The sequence below is a fragment of the Macaca nemestrina genome, chromosome 15 (assembly GCF_043159975.1).
Source record: "Macaca nemestrina isolate mMacNem1 chromosome 15, mMacNem.hap1, whole genome shotgun sequence".
Taxonomy (NCBI): domain Eukaryota; kingdom Metazoa; phylum Chordata; class Mammalia; order Primates; family Cercopithecidae; genus Macaca; species Macaca nemestrina.
This window is the reverse complement of record NC_092139.1, coordinates 84,068,583-84,087,964: the sequence shown is the minus strand read 5'-3', so window position 1 is coordinate 84,087,964 and position 19,382 is coordinate 84,068,583. Positions and strand designations below refer to the sequence as shown.

Genomic DNA, 19,382 nt, shown 5'->3' with positions numbered 1-19,382 from the left:
TATTCATTTCTTCTAGATTTTCCAGTTTATTTGTGTAGAGTTGTTTAAAATATTCTCTGATGGTAGTTTGTAATTCTGTAGGATCTGTGGTGATATCCTCTTTATCATTGTTTATTGTGTCTTTTTGATTCTTCTCTCTTTTCTTCTTTATTAGTCTTGCTAGTAGTCTATTTATTTTGTTGATATTTTCAAAAAACCAGCTCCTGGATTCATTGATTTTTTCTGAGGGCTTTTTTTGTGTGTCTTTATCTCCTTCAGTTCTGCTCTGATCTTAGTTATTTCTTGTTTTCTACTACATTTTGAATTTCTTTGTTGTTGCTTCTCTAGTTCTTTTAATTGTGATGCTACAGTGTTGATTTTGGATCTTTCTCATTTTCTCCTGTGGGGATTTAGTATATAAATTTCCCTCTAAACATTGCTTTAGCTGTGCCCCAGATAGTCTGGTACGTTGCATGATTGTTCTCATTGGCTTAGAAGAACTTATTTATGTCTGCTTTAATTTCGTTATTTAGCCAGTAGTCATTCAGGAGCAGGTTGTTCAGTTTCCATGTAGTTGTGCAGTTTTGAGTAAGTTTCTTAATCCTGAGTCCTAATTTGATTGCACTGTTGTCTGAGAGGCTGTTTGTTATGAGTTCCGTTCTTTTATCTTTGCTAAAGTGTGTTTTACTTCCAATTAGGTGGTCAATTTTAGAATAAGTGTGATGAGGTGCTGAGAAGAATGTATATTCTGTTGTTTTGGGGTGGAGAATTCTGTAGATGTCTATTAGGTTTGCTTGGTCCTGAGCTGAGTTCGAATCCTGAATATCTTTGTTAATTTTCTGTCTTGTTGATCTGTCTAGTATTGAGAGTGGGGTGTTGAAGTCTCCCACTATTATTGTGTGGGAGTCTAAGTCTCTTTGTATGTCTTTAAGTAGTTGCTTTATGAATCTGGGTGCCCCTGTATTGGGTGCATATATATTTAGGATAGTTGGCTCTTCTGGTTGCATTGATCCCTTTACTATTATGTAATGCCCTTCTTTGTCTCTTTTGATCTTTGTGGTGGTTTTCAGTCTGTTTTATCAGAGATTAGGGTGGCAACTCCTGTTTTTTTTTTTTTTTTTCTTTGCTTGGTACATATTCCTCCATCCCTTTATTTTGAGCCTATGTGTGTTTTTGCACATGAGATGGGTCTCCTGAATACAGCACACCAATGGGTCTTGACTCTATCCAATTTGCCAGTCTCTCCTTTTTTTCAAACTTTTTAATGTAAATTGTTTACAGTAACATTTTTAAAGTTCTGTTGATTTTTTACATAAACTGCATTTTTGGATTTTTAATAGTCTAAAAATTATGTAACAAGAAATAAAATATAGGAGTACTTTTTTGGAGGAATAAAATTCCTAAAAGACCAAAAACTATGTAAACTTAATAAAAATTATGATCCCATAGATCCAGGAAGAATTTGACTGGGATAAAAAATGAAAATATACTATTATATTATTATACCATGTATTGTGTGGTATAATATTACTTGAAGGTGAACTTTGATAAGTTAAAATCATTTACTATAAATCCTAACACAACCACTAAAAAAGCAAACAAAGTGATACATTATAAGCAAAAGACCTTAAAACTAAACAATAAAAAAACCTTGATGAATCTATAATAAAGCAGAAACAAAAAGGAAACAGAAATAAAGAACAGCCAGGAATAATGGCAATCAGTGTGATGAGAGGCAAACTTAACTATGTCAGTAATTACATTATAAATGACACTAGTTTGAAAAACCTCAATTAAAATGTAGACTCTAAGGCTCAGTAAAAAGTAAGACTCAATTAAATGCTGCCAATAAGAAATGCATTTTTAAAAATTATACTTTAAGTTCTAGGTAACATATGCAGAATGTGCAGTTTTGTTACATAGGTATACACATGCCAGGTGGTTTGTTGCATCCATCAACCTGTCACCTATATTAGGTATTTCCCCTAATGTTATCCCTCCCCTCGGCCCCCCACCCCCACAGGCCCCAGTGTGATGTTCCCCTCCCTATGTCCATGTGTTCTCGTTGTTCAACTCCCACTTATGAGTGAGAACATGCAGTGTTTGGTTTTCTGATCTTGTGATAGTTTGCTGAGAATGATGGTTTCCAGCTTCATCCATGTTTCTGCAAAGGACATGAACTCATCCTTTTAATGGCTGCATAGTATTCCATGGTGTATATATGCCGCATTTTCTTTATCCAGTCTATTGTTGATAGGCATTTGGGTTGGTTCCCAGTCTTTGCTATTGTGAATAGTGCCACAATAAACATACATGTGCATGTGCCTTTATTGTAGAATGATTTATAATCCTTTCAGCATATGCCCAATATTGGGATTGTGGGGTCAAATGGTACTTCTAGTTCTAGATCCTTGAGGAACTGCCACACTGTCTTCCATAATGGTTAATTTACACTCCCATCAACAGTGTAAAAGTGTTCCTATTTTTCCACAACCTCTCCAGCACCTGTTGTTTCCTGACTTTTTAATAATTGCCATTTTAACTGGCATGAGATGGTATCTCATAGTGGTTTAGATTTGAAATTCTCTAATGACCAGTGATGATGAACATTTTTTTCATATGTGTGTTGGCTGCATGTCTTCTTTTGAGGAGTGTCTGTTCATATCCTTTGCCCATTTTTGATGGGGTTGTTCACTTTTTTCTTGTAAATTTAAGTTTTTTGTAGATTCTGGATATCAGCCCTTTGTCAGATGGATAGATTTGCAAAAATTTTCTTCCATTTTGTAGGTTGCCTGTTCACTGTGATACTTTCTTTTGCTGTTCTGAAGCTCTTTGGTCTTTGCCCATGCCTATGTGCTGAACGGTATTGCTTAGGTTTTGTTCTAGGATTTTTATGGTCCTAGGTCTTACGTTTAAGTCTTTGATCCATCTTGAGTTGATTTTAGTACAAGGTGTAAGGAAGGGGTCTAGTTTCAGTTTTCTGCATATGGCTAGCCAGTTTCCCCAACACCATTTATTATATAGGGTATCTTTTCCCCATTGCTTGTGTGTGTCAGGTTTGTCAAAGATCAGATTGGGGTTGAAATGTGGTGTTATTTCTGAGGCCTCTGTTCTCTTCCATTGGTCTATATCTCTGTTTTGTTATCATTATCATGCTGTTTTAGTTATTGTAGTCTTGTAGTATAGTTTGAAGTCAGGTGGGGTGATGCCTCCAGATTTGTTCTCCTTGCCCAGGATTGTCTTGGCTATGCAGGCTCTTTTTTGGTTCCATATGGAGCTTAAAGTAGTTTTTTCAATTCTGTGAAGAAAGTCAGTGGTAGCTTGATGGGAATAGCATTGAATCTATAAATTACTTTGGGCAGTAAGGCCATTTTCACAATATTGATTCTTCTTATACATGAACACGGAATATTTTTACATTTGTTTGTGTCTTCTCTTATTTCCTTGAGTGGTGGTTTGTAGTTCTCCTTGAAGAGGTCCTTCACATCCCTTGTAAGTTGTATTCCTAGGCATTTTATTCTCTTAGTAGCAATTGTGAATGGGAGTTCACTCATGATTTTTCTGTTATTGGTGTATAGGAATGCTTGTGATTTTTGCACATTGATTTTGTATCCTGAGACATTCCTGAAGTTGCTTATGTTCTTAAGGAGATCTTGGGGTGAGCCAATGGGCTTTTCTAAATATACAATCATGTCATCTGCAAACAGGGACAATTTGACTTCCTCTCTTCCTATTTGATACCCTTTATTGCTTTATCTTGCCTGAATGCTGTGGTCAGAATTTTCAATACTATGCTGAATAGGAGTGGTGAGAGAGGGCATTCTTGTCTTGTGCCAGTTTTCTTTTTTTTTTTTTTAGACGGAGTCTCGCTCTGTCGCCCAGGCTGGAGTGCAGCGGCTGGATCTCAGCTCACTGCAAGCTCCGCCTCCTGGGTTTATGCCATTCCTCTGCCTCAGCCTCCCTAGTAGCTGGGGCTATAGGTGCCTGCCACTACGCCCGGCTAGGTTTTGTATTTTTTAGTAGAGATGGGGTTTCACCATGTTAGCCAGGATGGTCTCGATCTCCTGACCTCATGACCCGCCCGTCTCGGCCTCCCATAGTGCTGGGAATACAGGCTTGAGCCACCACGCCCAGCCTTCGTGCCAGTTTTCAAAGGAAATGCTTCCAGTTTTTGCCCATTCAATATGATATTGGCTGGGTTCTTCATAAATAGCTCTTAGTATTTTGAGATACATTCCATCGATACCTAGTTTATTGGGAGTTTTTAGCAATAAAAGGCTGTTTAATTTTGTCAAAGGCATTTTCTGCATCTATTGAGGTAATCATGTGATTTTTGTTGTTACATCTGTTTATGTGTTGGATTACGTTTATTGATTTGTGCATGTTTAACCAATCTTGCATCCCAGGGATGAAGGTGACTTGATCGTGGTGGAAAAGCTTTTTGATGTGCTGCTGGATTCGGTTTGCCAATAATTTATTGAGGATTTTCACATAGATGTTCGTCAGGGATATTGGCCTAAAATTTTTTGTTGTGTCTGTCAGGCTTTGCTATCATGATGATGCTGGCCTCATAAAATGAGTTAGGGAGGATTCTGTCTTTTTCTATTGATTGGAATAATCTCAGAAGGAAAAGTACCTGCTCCTCTTTATACCTCTGGTTGGCAGTGACTCCTTCTGGTCCTGGACTTCTTTTATTTGGTAGGCTAGTAATTATTGCCTCAATTTCAGAACCTGTGATTGGTCTATTTAGGGATTCAACTTCTTCCTGGTTTAGTCTTGGGAGGGTGTATATGTCCAGGAATGTACCATTTCTTCTAGATTTTCTACTTTGTTTGCGTAGTGGTGTTTATATTATTCCGTGATGGTAGTTTGTGAGGTATTGTTCCTCACAATTGAGGGCCTTAGCTGCAGGGGCCTGCCCACAGACCCTGACCTAAATGACGGATGAATACAATGGACACTGACACACAGATATTCTCCTTTGCCAGTACAGTTGAGTGTCCAACCACTTGCACAACAAGAGAGGTTTGTCACTGTGGCTAGCCCTGAAAAGCTCACACTTCATGCATTTATTTAGACTACAATTAACGACAGAAGCTTTGAGTAAACACACTTGAAGATAATTAACATGGTTAAGAGAGTAGTTCTACGAATAATTAAAGCTTAGGGACCATGGTCTAAAGTAAATACCATTAGGGGGCAGTATCCCTGGTCAACCTTCCCCCAAGAGAGCCATCAAATTCAAAAGTTAGTTAAGGGAGGTAGTGTAAACAGATTTAACTGGGGAAGTCTCTATTGTTTTAGTATTTACCCTGTGACCTAATGCTCCAAGGCAGGAACCGGCTGCCTTCAGGCTGTTTAATTATTATAAGCTATGTAACCTTTTGGCCTCCTGTGACTATTCCCTATAACTTTCCCTAATATTTCCCTTTACTATTTCTGCCACCATCCTGAGTGAATCCAAATAAGTTTATATTTCTGTGGGATCGGTGTTTATATCCTCTTTATCATTTTTAATGCATCTATTTGATTCTTCTATTAGTTTTGCTAGCAATCTATTTTATTGATCTTTTCAAAAAATCAGCTCCTGGATTCACTGATTTTTTTTTCTTTAAATTTTAGAAAGAATCTAAAAAGAGTAGGTTGTTCAGTTTCCATGTAGTTAAGCGGTTTTGATTGAGTTTCTTAGTCCTGAGTTCTAGTTTGTTTGCACTGTGTCTGAGAGACAGTTTGTTATAATTTCTGTTCTTTTACACTTGCTGAGGAGTGCTTTACTTCCAACTATGTGGTCAATTTTGGAATAAGTGTGATGTGGTGCTGAGAAGAATGTATATTCTGTTGATTTGGGGTGGAGAGTTCTGTAGATGTCTATTAGGTCCGCTTGGTGCAGAGTTGAGGTCAATTCCTGGATATCCTTGTTAACTTTTTGTCTTGTTGATCTGTCTAATGTTGACAGTGGGTGTTAAAGTCTCCCATTATTATTGTATGGGAGTCTAAGTCTCTTTGTAAGTCTCTAAGGACTTGGTTTATGAATCTGGGTGCTCCTGTATTGGGTGCATATATATTTAGGATAGTTAGCCCTTCCTGTTGAATTGATTCCTTTACCATTATGTAATGGCCTATTGATCTTTGATGGTTTAAAATCTGTTTTGTCAGAGACTAGGATTGCAACCTCTGCTTTTTTTTGTTTTCCATTTGCTTGGTAGATGTTCCTCCATCCCTTTATTTTGAGCCTATGTGTGTCTCTGAATGTAAGATGGGTCTCCCGAATACAGCAAACTGATGGATCTTGACTCTTTATCCAATTTGCCAGTCTGTGTCTTTTAATTGGACCATTTAGTCCATTTACATTTAAGGTTAATATTGTTATGTGTGAACTTGATCCTGTCATTATGATATTAGCTGGTTATTTTGCTCACTAGTTGATGCAGTTTCTTCCTGGCATCGATGGACTTTACATTTTGACATGTTTTTGTAGTGACTCCTACTTGTTATTCCTTTCCATGTTTAGTGCTTCCTTCAGGATCTCTTGTAGGGCAGGCCTGGTGGTGACAAAATCTCTAAGCATTTGCTTGTCTGTTTTTGTTTCTCCTTCACTTATGATACTTAGTTTTGCTGGATATGAAATTCTGGGTTGAAAATTCTTTTCTTTAAGAATGTTGAATATTGGCCCCCACACTCTTCTGGCTTGGAGTCTCTGCCGAGAGATCTGTTATTAGTCTGATGGGCTTCCCTTTGTGTGTAACTCGACCCTTCTCTCTGGCTGCCCTTAACATTTTTTCCTTCATTTCAACTTTGGTGAATCTGACAATTATGTGTCTTGGAGTTGCTCTTCTAGTGGAGTTATCTTCGTGTTGTTCTCTGTATTTCCTGAATTTGAATGTTGGCCTGCCTTACTATGTTGGGGAAGTTCTCCTGGATGATATCCTGCAGAGAGTTTTCCAACTTGGTTCCATTTTCCCCGTCACTTTCAGGCACACCAATCAGACATAGATTTGGTCTTTTCACATAATCCCATATTTCTTGGAGGCTTTGTTCCTTTCTTTTTAGTCTTTTTTCTCTACACTTCTCTTTTCGCTTCATTTCATTCATTTGATCTTCAGTCGCTGGTATTCTTTCTTCCAGTTGATCGAGTGGGTTACTGAAGCTTGTGCATTTGTCACGTAGTTCTCGTGTTATGGTTTTCATCTCTATCACTTCTTTTAACGTCTTCTCTGCATTGATTATTCGAGTTATCCCTTCACAATTCTTTTTTCAAGGTTTTTAGTTTCTTTGCACTGGTTACATAGTTCCTCCTTTAGCTCTGAGAAGTTTGATCGACTGAAGTTTTCTTCTCTCAACTTGTCAAAGTCATTCTCCATCCAGCTTTGTTCTGTTGCTGGTGATGAGCTGCGTTCCTTTGGAGGGGGAGTTGCGCTCTGATTTTTTGAATTTCCAGCTTTTCTGCACTGCTTTTTCCCCATCTTTGTGGTTTTATCTGCCTTTGGTCTTTGACAATGGTGACGTACTGATGGGGTTTTGGTGTGGGGTCCTTACTGTGTGTTAGTTTTCCTTCTAACAGTCAGGACCCTCAGCTGTAGGTCTTTGGAATTTGCTTGAGGTCCACTCCAGACCCTGTTTGACTGGGTATCAGCAGCGGAGGCTGCAGAAGACAGAATATTGCTGAACAGCGAGTGTTCCTGTCTGATTCTTGCTCTGGAAGCTTCATCTCAGGGGTGTACCCTGCCTTGTGAGGTGGGAGGTGTTGGTCTGCACCTAGTGGGGGATGCCTCCCAGTTAGGCTACTCAGGGGTCAGGGACCCACTGGAGCAGGCAGTCTGCCCGTTTTCAGATCTCAACCTCCGTGCTGGGAGATTCACTGCTCTCTTCAAAGCTGTCAGACAGGGGCATTTACCTCTGCCGAGGTTTCTGCTGCTTTTTGTTTAGCTATGCCCTGTCCCCAGAGGAGGAGTCTACAGAGGCAGGCCGGCCTCCTTGAGCTGTGGTGGGCTCCACCCAATTCGAGCTTCCCGGAGGCTTTGTTTACCTACTTAAGCCTCAGCAATGGCAGGCGCCCCTCCCCCAGCCTCACTGCCCCCTTGCAGTTAGATCTCAGACTGCTGTGCTAGCAATGAGGGAGGCTCCGTGGGCTTGGGACCCTCTGGGCCAGGTGTGGGATATAATCTCCTGGTGCACTGTTTGCTAAGACCCTTGGTAAAGCGTGGTATTAGGGTGGGAGTTACCCGATTTTCCAGGTGTTGTGTGTCTCAATTTTCCTTGGCTAGGAAAAGGAATTCCCTTCCCCCTTGCGCTTCCAGGTGAGGCAATGCCTTGCCTGGCTTCAGCTCTTGCTGGTTGGCCTGCACCCATGGACCAGCGCCGACTGTCCGACACGACCCTGTGAGATGAACCCAGTACCTCAGTTGAAAATGCAGAAATCACCCATCTTCTGTGTCACTCACGCTGGGAGCTGGAGGCTGGAGCTGTTCTTATTCAGCCATCTTGGGCACGCCCCCCCATTGATTTTTTTTGAAGGGCTTTTTGTGTCTCTATCTCCTTCAGTTCTGCTCTGATCTTAGTTATTTCTTGTCTTTTGCTAGCTTTTGAATTTGTTTGCTCTTGTTTCTCTAGTTCTTTTAATAGTGATGTTATGGTGTCGATTTTAGATCTCTCCTGCTTTCTCTTGTGGGCATTTAGTGCTATAAATTTCCCTCTACACACTGCTTTAAATGTGTCCCAGAGATTCTGGTATGTTGTGTCTTTGTTCTCATTGGTTTCAAAGAACATCTTTATTTCTGCCTTCCTTTCGTTATTTATCCAGTAGTCATTCAGGAGCAGGTTGTTCAGTTTCCATGCAGTTGTGTGGTTTTGAGTGAGTTTCTTAATCCTGAGTTCTAATTTGAGTGCAATGTGGTCTGAGAAACAGTTTGTTGTGATTTCTGTTCTCTTACATTTGCTGAGGAGTGTTTTACTTCCAATTATGTGGTCAAGTTTAGAATAATTGCGATGTGGTGCTGAGAATGTATATTCTGTTGATTTGGGGTGGAGACTCTGTAGATGTCTATTAGGTCTCCTTGGTGCAGAGCTGAGTTCAAGTCCTGGATATCCTTGTTATGTTTTTGTCTCGTTGATCTAATATTGATGGTTGGGTGCTAAAGCCTCCCATTATTATTGTGTGGGAGTCTAAGTCTCTTTGTAGGTCTCTAAGAATTTGCTTTCTGTATCTGGGTGCTCCTGTATTGGGTGCATATATATTTGAATAGTTAGCTCTTCTTGTTGAATTGATCCCTTTACCAGTATGTAATGGTCTTGTCTGTTTTGATCTTTATTGGTTTAAAGTTTCTTTTATTGGAGACCAGGATTGCAAACCCTGCTTTTTTTTTCTTTCCGTTTGCTTGGTAGATCTTCCTCCATCCCTTTATTTTGAGCCTATGTGTGTCTTTGCACATGAGATGGGTCTCCTGAATACTGCATACTGATGGGTCTTGACTCTTTATCCAATATGGCAGTCTATGCCTTTTAATCGGGGCATTTAGCCCATTTATATTTAAGGTTAACTTCTTATGTGTGAATTTGATCCTGTCACTATGATGTTAGCTGGTTATTTCAGCCATTAATTGATGCAGTTTCTTAATAGCATTAATGGTCTTTACAATTTGGCATGTTTTTGCAGTGGGTGGTACAGGTTATTCCTTTCCATGTTTAGTGCTTCCTTCAGGCCTGGTGGTGACAAAATCTCTCAGCATTTGCTTGTCTGTAAAGGATTTTATTTCTCCTTCACTTATGAAGCCTAGTTTGGCTGGATATGAAAGTCTGGTTGAAAATTCTTTAAGAATGTTGAATATTGGCCCCCACTCTCTTCTGGCTTGTAGGATTTCTTCAGAGAGATCCAGTGTTAATCTGATGGTCTTCCCTTTGTGGGTATCCCGACTTTTCTCTCTGGCTGCCGTTAACATTTTTTCCTTCATTTCAACTTTGGTGAATCTGACAATTATGTGTACTGGGGTTGCTCTTCTCGAGGAGTATTTTTGTGTTGTTCTCTGTATTTCTTGAATTTGAATGTTGGCCTGCCTTGTTAGGTTGGGGAAGTTCTCCTGGATAATATCCTGAAGAGCGTTTTCTAACTTGATTCCATTCTCTGTGTCACTTTCAGGTACACCAATCACACGTAGATTTGGTCTTTTCATATAGTCCCATATTTCTTGGAGGCTTTGTTTTTTTTCACTTTTTTCTGTAATCTTGTTTTCTCACTTTATTTCATTAATTCGAGCTTCAATCACTGATATGCTTTCTTCCACTTGATCAAATCAGCTATTGATACTTGCGTATGCTTCATGAAGTTCTCGTACTACTGTGGTTTTCAGCTCCATCAGGTCATTTTAACTCTTCTCTACATTGGTTATTCTGATGAGTCATTCGTCTAACCTTTTATTTAAGGTTTTTAGCTTCCTTGGGACGAGTTAGAACATGCTCCTTTAGTTTGGAGAAGTTTGTTATTACCAACCTTCTGAAGCCTACTTCTGTCAATGTGTCAAACTCTTTCTCCAGCCAGTTTTGTTCCATTGCTGGTGAGGAGTTTTGTTCCTTTGGAGGAGAAGAGGCATTCTGGTTTTTGGAATTTTCAGCCTTTCTGCTCTGGTTTGTCCCCATCTTTGTGGTTTTATCCACCTTTGGTCTTTGATGTTGGTGATCTATGGATGGGGTTTTGTGTAGATGTGCTTTTTGTTGATGTTGATGCTATTCCTTTTTCTTTGTTAGTTTTTTATCTAACAGACAGGCCCCTTAGCTGCAGGTCTGTTGGAATTTGCTGGAGGTCCACTCCAGACCCTTTTTGTCTGGGAATCACCAGCGGAGGTTGCAGAATAGCAAACATTGTTGCTTGATCCTTCCTCTGGAAGCTTCATCCCAGAGGGGCACCCACCTGTATGAGGTGTCTGTAGGCCCCTACTGGGAGGTGTCTCCCAGTCAGGCTACATGGTAGTCAGAGACCCACTTGAGGAGGCAGACTGTCCATTATCAGAGCTAGAACACCATGCTGGGAGAACCACTGCTCCTTTCAGAGCTGTCAGGCAAAGACATTTAAGTCTGGAGAAGCTGTCTGCTGCCGTTTGTTCAGATATGCCCTGCCCCCAGAGGTGGAATCTAGAGAGGCAGTAGGCCTTGCTGTGCTGCAGTGGGCTCTGCCCAGTTGGAGCTTCCCTGTCATTTTGTTTACACTGTTAGCATAGAACTGCCTCTGCAAGCCTCAGCAATGGTGGATGCTCCACCTCCTGCCATGATCCAGCGTCCCAGGTCAATCTCAGGTTGCTGTGCTAGCAGCAAGCAAGGCTTCATGGATGTGGGACCTGCAGAGCCAGGCATGGGAGGGAATCTCCTGGTCTGCTGGTTGTGAAGACCATGGGGAAAAGTGCTGTATTTGGGCAGCAATGTACTGCTCCTCCAGGTACAGTCACTCATGGCTTCCCTTGGCTAGGAAAGGAAAATCCCCTGACCCCTTGTACTTCCCGGGTGAGGTGATGCCTCACATTACTTTGGATTGCCTTCTGTTGGCTGCACCCACTCTCCAACCAGTCCCAGTGAGATGAACGAGGTACCTCAGTTGGAAATGCAGAAATCACTTGTCTTCTTCATAGATCTCACTGGCAGCTGTAGACCACAGCTTTTCCTATTTGGCCATCTTAGAAGTGACCTCAGAAATGCACTTTAAATTTAAGAATACTAATTGATTAAAAAGTTGAATAAAGCTAATGTGAACACTTGACAGAAGAAAGCTGAGCAGGAGTCGCTGTATAATACCAAAGTAGACTTCACAACAAAAAAGTCCCCATAATAAACAAGTTCATATGACAATAATAAAAGGTTCACTTAGACAAGAAGACACAAATATGCTAAATGTTTATGGCCCAAATAACATAACATCTTCAAAATGTATGAGGCAAAATGGACAGAGCTACAGAAAGGAACAGAAAATTTAAAAGTAATTTGTAGTTTCAGTAGCCTTTACTCAATAAGTGATAGAACAGGGAGGCAGAAAATCAATGAGAATAGAGTAGAATTGAACAACACCATGCTTTTCGAGTGCCCATGGAACTCTTAGCAAAACAGACCACATTGTAGACCATACAATATCTCTCAGTGGAAATATTGAGTCAAAAGGGTTTAAGTCATACAAAGTATGTGCCCCGACCACAAAGCCATCAAATTAGAAATTAATAGCAAAAACAGCCCTAGGAAGTATTCAAATATTTGGAAACTACGTAATACGCAACTAAGTAACCCAAAATGAAAGAGGTAATAAAAAAAAAGAACATATTTTGAACTGAATAAAAATAAAAATACAACATATCAGAAATTGTGGAATGCCCGTACAACTGCGCTTAAACACAATTTTTTAGCACTTAATGTCTATATTAGAAGAGTCTCAAATAAATTACTCTGACTTCTATCTTAAGAAATCAGAAAAAAGAACATTAAATCCGAAGGATGCAGATGTAAGGAAATAATAAATATCTCCTGTAGTCTGAATGTTTGTGTCTCTCCTAAATTCGTAGGCTGAAACCAAGACACAGAGGTGATGTCACTAGGAGGTAAGGCTTTTTGAAGGTAATTAGGTCATGAGGGCTAAGCCTTTATGAATAGACTAATATCTTTATACATGAGACTCCAGAGAGCCTGTTCACCCCTTCTGCCATGCGAGGGCACAAGGGAAAAGAATGTATCTATAAATCATGAAGTGGCCCCTCACCACACATCCAGCCTAACAGCACCTGGATCTTGGACTATGTAACTTCCAGAATTGTGAGAAATCTATTTATTTTGTTTATAAGCTACCCAGGCTATGGTTTTTTTTTTTTTTTTTTTTTTTTTTTAAACAATGGGCCTAAAGGACCAATACATCAAAAATAAAACCAGTAAAACATTAAAACAGTAGGGAAAGTCCACAACCCCAAACATTTTGAGATCAATAAAAGCAACAAACCTCTATCTTGCCAGACTACTAAGGAAAAAGAGAAGATACAAATTACTAACTTCAGAAGTGAGTAATGTGGCATTATTACAGATTCTACAGATGCTACAAAAGGTAATATTATAGAATTTATGTTAATAAAGATGACAACTTAAACTGACAAATTTCTTGAAAAATGAAAATTACCAAAACTCAATCAAGAATAGATAACCTGCATTACCTTATACCTATAAGAAAGATAGTTATAGTTGAAAACCTTTCTACAAGGAGAACTCCAGGTCCAGCCATCTAGGCTGGTGAATTCTACCAAACATTTTAGAAAGAAATGATAATATTTTACACAACTCTTCCTTCCCCAAATAAAAAGTATATCCCAACGAATTCTATATTGTTACCATTACACTGAACCACAATTCAACAATAATATTTAAAAAAAAAAACTCACTCATAAGCATGGATATAAAAGTTCACTCAATGTTTATGTCCTCCAACAGGTGAATGAATAACATGTGCTACATGCACACAATGGATTACTACTAGTTCTAAAAGGAAATGAGTGATCATGTCATTAAAAGAAATGAAGGAAATTTAAATGTATATTACCAAGTGAAAGACGCTAATCTGAAAAGGCTACTTACTGTATGATTTTAAGTACATGACATTCTGGAAAGGCAAAACTATGAATATAGTAAAATGGATCGGTGGCTGCCAAAGGGTTGGTGAGGGCAGGAAAAGGGCACATAGGCAGGACACAGAAGATTTTTTAAAGCAGTGGAAATCTATGGTACTACAATGATGGATACATGTTATTATACCTTTACCCAGACTGATAAAATATGCATCACCAAGAGTAATTCCTAATGTAAACTATGGGCTTTGCATGATTATGATGTGTCAATATAGGTCCCTTCATTGTAATAACTGCACCACCCTGGTGAGAGATATTGATAAGGAAGGAGACTATGCTCGTGTGGGGGCAGGGTATATGGAAAATCTCTGTATCTTTTCCTCCATTTTGCTGTAAATATAAAACTGCACTAAAAATGTCTAAACAATAAATTCTAATTGAAACTTTAGCAAACTGAATTCAATGACATAATAAAATGTTCATACATCATAAACAAAGAGTTCATCCCAGGAATGGAGATGAACTTCAAACATCACTTTTCCCCAGCCTAATCAAACATTCAAACATAACTTTTCCCCAGCCTAATCAACAAAGTAAAAGAGAAGATCCATAGGATCACTTCAACAGTTAAAGGCATTTCATACAATTCAACATTGATTTCTGACTTTTTAAAAAATAAAACTCTCAGCAAACTAAGAATGCAAAGAGACTTAGTCGGCACGAGAAAGAGCATCTATCATGGACCTATCGTTAACATGCATCATGGTGAAAAGCAGAATGTTTTTCCATAAGATGGACAGTACAGAAATGTCTACTTTCACGACTTCTATGGAGCATTGTTCTGAAGATTCTAGCTAGTACATTCAGGCAAGAGAAGTAAGTAAAAGGTATCCAGATTGGAAGGAAGAAGCAAAACTGTCTTTATTCACAACATGATCACAAAATAAGGTGAGTAAATTCCAAACTGTGTGTCAGCTTCTTGTTTTTTCTAAATAAAGGTTTAGTGGAATATAGCTATATTTATTAATTTTTGGATTGTCTATGGTTGCATACATACTACAATAGCAGAGTTGCAACACAGACTGTTTGCCATAAGTCTGAAAATATTTTCTATCTTTAGTAAGAGAGTGGTTTGAGAAAGGAAAAATTTAACCTTTGATCTATGTAGAAAATCTGATCAAATCTACTAAAAAAGCTACTATAACGAACAAGTGAGTTTAGCCAAATTCTAGGATATAGAATCAACATTCACAAATGAACTGTGTTGCTATGTACTAGCAATAAACAAATTTAATTTTTAAAAATACCATTTACAACTTCATAAAAAATGAAATAGATACTCCTGATAAAATATGGAAAGACCTACATGCTAAAAATTACAAAATATTACTGAGAAAATTAAATACAACCTATGTAAATCGAGAGATACACTTTATGAGTGGAAATATTTATTTTCAAGATGTGAATTAACCTATAAATTAACCTATAAATTTAACCTATATGTACAACAAAATCCCAATTAATTCTCAACAAGCCAGGAGGCTTCTTTTAAATTGACAAACTGATTATAAAATTTATGTAAAACTGCAAAGGATCTAGCATAGCTAAAATAACCCTGATAATATTATAAAATGAGAAGGCTGATTTCAATACTCTTACAAATCAATAGTAGTCAAAACAGTGTGACACTGGTACAAGTGGAGTATCCCTGATCCAAAATTACTGGAATCAGAACGGTTTTAAATTTTGAATTTTGGAATATTTGCATATACATATCTTGGGGATAGAACCCAAGTATAAACACAAAATACGGTTATTTTTAATACATACCTTATTCATAAAGACAATATAATTTTAAACAATATTTTCAATAATTTTTTTTTTTTTTTTTTTGAGACAGAGTCTCGCTCTGTCACCCAAGCTGGAGTGCAGTGGCCGGATCTCAGCTCACTGCAAGCTCCGCCTCCCGGGTTTACGCCATTCTCCTGCCTCAGCCTCCGAAGTAGCTGGGACTACAGGCACCCGCCACCTCGCCCGGCTAGTTTTTTTTTTTTTTTAGTAGAGACGGGGTTTCACCGTGTTAGCCAGGATGGTCTCAATCTCCTGACCTCGTGATCCGCCCGTCTTGGCCTCCCAAAGTGCTGGGATTACAGGCTTGAGCCACCGTGTCTGGCCCAATATTTTCAATAATCTTAATGATGAAACAGTTTGTGTGCATGAGGTCTGGTATGGAATTTTCCTTTTCTGGCATCATGTTGAAAATCATCAAGTTTTGGATTTGGGATTATTTCAGATCTGAGAGATTTGGATTATGGATGTTCAACCTGTATAAATAAAGTCAAATGTAGACAGTCCCCAACTTAAGTTGGTTTGACTTACTGAACTTGATAATGGTTTTATTGAAGTATTAAACAAAGGCACAATGGCAATGCATGAACACAGGATTGCCTTTTCAACCTATGATGCTGGAACAATTGGATATCCATATCCAAAAAATGAACTTGAATCCATAACTTACTCCATATACAAAAATAGACTTAAGTAGATCATAGATTTAAATGTAAGATGTAAAACTATAAAATTTCTAGAATAAAGCACAGGAGAAAGTCTTTGTGACTATATGCTAGGGAAAGATTTCTCAAATATGACGTATAATGCAAAATCTATAACTGAACAAATAAATTGAAATTTATTAAAATTAAAAACTCCTCTTCAAAAGTTACAATTAAAGGAACAAAAAGTCAAACCATGAACTGAGAAAAAATCCTGGTGAAAATTATAGCTAATAAAGGAATAGTATTCAGAAAATATAAAGAACTGTTAAGGTTTAACACGTAAGGAAACAACCACCTATTTTTTTAATGGCAAATGATTTAAAAAGACAGTTCAGCAAAGGTATGCCGATGGCAAGTAAGGACATGGAAAGATGCCCTACATTATTACTCACTAGGACAATGCACATTAAAACCACGATAATATGCATAATACACAGTGTTACAGTGCTCCTTTAGCTCCACTCTCTATGGACTATGGCATGTTAGCAGTTCAGTATACCTATCAGAATAGCCAAAAATAAAAATATGAAAACAACAATACTGTTTGTGATGAAACAGAGCAACTAGAACTGTCAAATAATGTTGATGGGAATGGAAAATGGTACAGATATTTTGCAAAACAATTTAGTAGTTACTTAATAAGGGAATATAAAGAAACACAGGAGACTTTGGAGGGTGATGGACATATTAACTATCTAGATTATGGTAAAAATTTCACATGTGTATTTGTCTGTCAAAATTTGTCAAATTGTAGATCATCTTACATCAAAAAGTGTAAAAAACTGTCAGAGGACAACAATAATGAAAAACAAAGACTTCAGAGAAGCAGTAATGTCTTAAAGCCATAAGTTTTAATGGGCTTGATGTATGGAAAGAAAACAAATCACAGGGTTACTCAAGGTAAGAGATCTGGTCCAAACTCCCACATAAAGCTGGGACCACAAAAGAGGACTCTCACAATCAAATGGAGACTGAAAAAGGAGCAGCTTAGACCAAGTTTTCTTATAGAAAGAGACACAAAGGCAGCCATCTCAATCTTGGTTTTCAGGTGCAGAGGGAGAAGTCATGATGCCTACTCTTTAATTTTCTAACCAAAATCTGTTATTATATGGGCCTGAGGCCAGAATGTGTACTACTTCTGTTCCTTCCCAAAAACTCAATCTGAGTATTCGGAGTAAATTTTATTTTGTAGCACCTGGCTGCTGCATACTGAAAAATTGTTAAACAACTTAAACACAGGCCTTAAAGAGTCTTTCCAAATAAAGTTTAGATGATTGAAATAGTTTTTTAAAATATGTAACATTTATAAAACCAATATTAAAAATTATTAGAAACAACAAAAATAACTACTTAAAAAATGCTGCAGATTCTTTAATGATCAGACATTAAACATACATAAGTAGCTTAATGTATTTCAAGAAATAAAATAAAAAGTAATATTAAAACTGTAGACAAGTATTAAAAGATAATCAAATAGAATGATAGGCCTGAAAGTCTAGAAATAATATAAAATTGTTAGAAATGATAAACAGTTGGAAAGTAGAACCTCAATAGATCATTTAAAGAACAAAAGTCAAGAAGAGTTTAATAAATTAAAAGATCTGAATGAATAAAATGAAGGACAGACTTTTATTTATTTATTTTTTATTTTTATTATACTTTAAGTTCTAGGGTACATTTGCACAATGTGCAGGTTGGTTACGTATGTATACATGTGCTGGGTTGGTGTGCTGAACCCATTAACTCATCATTTACACTAGGTATATCTCCTAATGCTATCCTTCCCCACTCCCCCCACACCACACCAGGCCCCAGTGTGTGATATTCCCCTTCCTGTGTCTAAGTGTTCTCATTGTTCAATTCCCACCTATGAGTGAGAACATGCGGTGTTTGGTTTATTGTCCTTGTGATAGTGTGCTGAGAATGATGGTTTCCAGCTTCATCCATGTCCCTACAAAGGACATGAACTCATCCTTTTTATGGCTGCATAGTATTCCATGGTGTATATGTGCCACATTTTCTTTCTTTTTTTTTTTTTTTTTTTTGAGACAGAGTCTCGCTCTGTCGCCCAGGCTGGAGTGCAGTGGCGCAATCTCGGCTCACTGCAAGCTCCGCCTCCCGGGTTCACGCCATTCTCCTGCCTCAGCCTCCTGAGAAGCTGGGACTACAGGCGCCCGCCACTGCGCCCGGCTAATTTTTTGTAGTTTTAGTAGAAACGGGGTTTCACCGTGGTCTCGATCTCCTGACCTTGTGATCCGCCTGCCTCGGCCTCCCAAAGTGCTGGGATTACAGGCGTGAGCCACCGCGCCCGGCATATGTGCCACATTTTCTTAATCTAGTTTATCATTGATGGACATTTGGGTTGGTTGGTTCCAAGTCTTTGCTATTGTGAATAGTGCCGCAATAAACATATGTGTGTATGTGACTTTACAGCACCATGATTTGTAATCCCTTGGGTATATACCCAGTAATGGGATGGCTAGGTCAAATGGTATTTCTAGTTGTAGATCTTTGAGGAATCGCCACACTGTCTTCCACAAAGGTTGAACTAGTTTACAGTCCCACCAGCAGTGTAAAAGTGTTCCTATTTCTCCACATCCTCTCTGGCACCTGTTTCCTGACTTTTTAATGATCGCCATTCTAACTGGTGTGAGATGGTATCTCATTGTGGTTTTGATTTGCATTTCTCTGATGGCCAGTGATGATGAGCATTTTTTCATGTGTCTGTTGGCTGCATGAATGTCTTGAGAAGTGTCTGTTCTGTTCATATCATGAAGGACAGACTTTTGATAGCTACAAGAGGCAGTGAAATGCCTAGTCAGATAGGGTGTGTCCCTAGTGAAACCCTATCTCCAAGCCAAAGACAATTTAAAGCCTGAAAGCCAAGCTACAAGTTAAATCCTTGAACCAGATTCAGAACTTGTCTTCCTGTTTGGCACACTTTCCTCTGATTGATCCCTACCCTTCACCTATTATACATATACCTACCCTTTCCTAATTGATATTCCATGCTGTCATGCCCACCTTTGAGTAGTGTCTTTGCTTTAACCTTTTGTGCATACTCACAAACCAATCAGTACACACTCCCCATCCTGTGTCTATAAAGACCTCAGACTCAGCCAATAAAGGAAGAGACAGCCTGACTTCAAGGAAGACCTGCCCTTTCTGTCCCCTCTTTGCTGACAGCCATTTTCATTGCTCAATTTCTTGGATGCCGGACAAGAGCTTGGGACCCACCAAGTGTGGACACACAGAAAGGCTGTCACACTGGAAC

The 19,382-nt window shown here is 38.6% G+C and overlaps 1 protein-coding gene across 19 annotated transcripts in view; it reads right to left on the bottom strand.

Annotated features, from left to right (window-relative positions):
- Positions 1–19,382, bottom strand: part of LOC139358657 (acyl-coenzyme A synthetase ACSM3, mitochondrial-like) — a 145,026-nt gene that overhangs the window by 77,695 nt on the left and 47,949 nt on the right. The window lies entirely within an intron of this gene.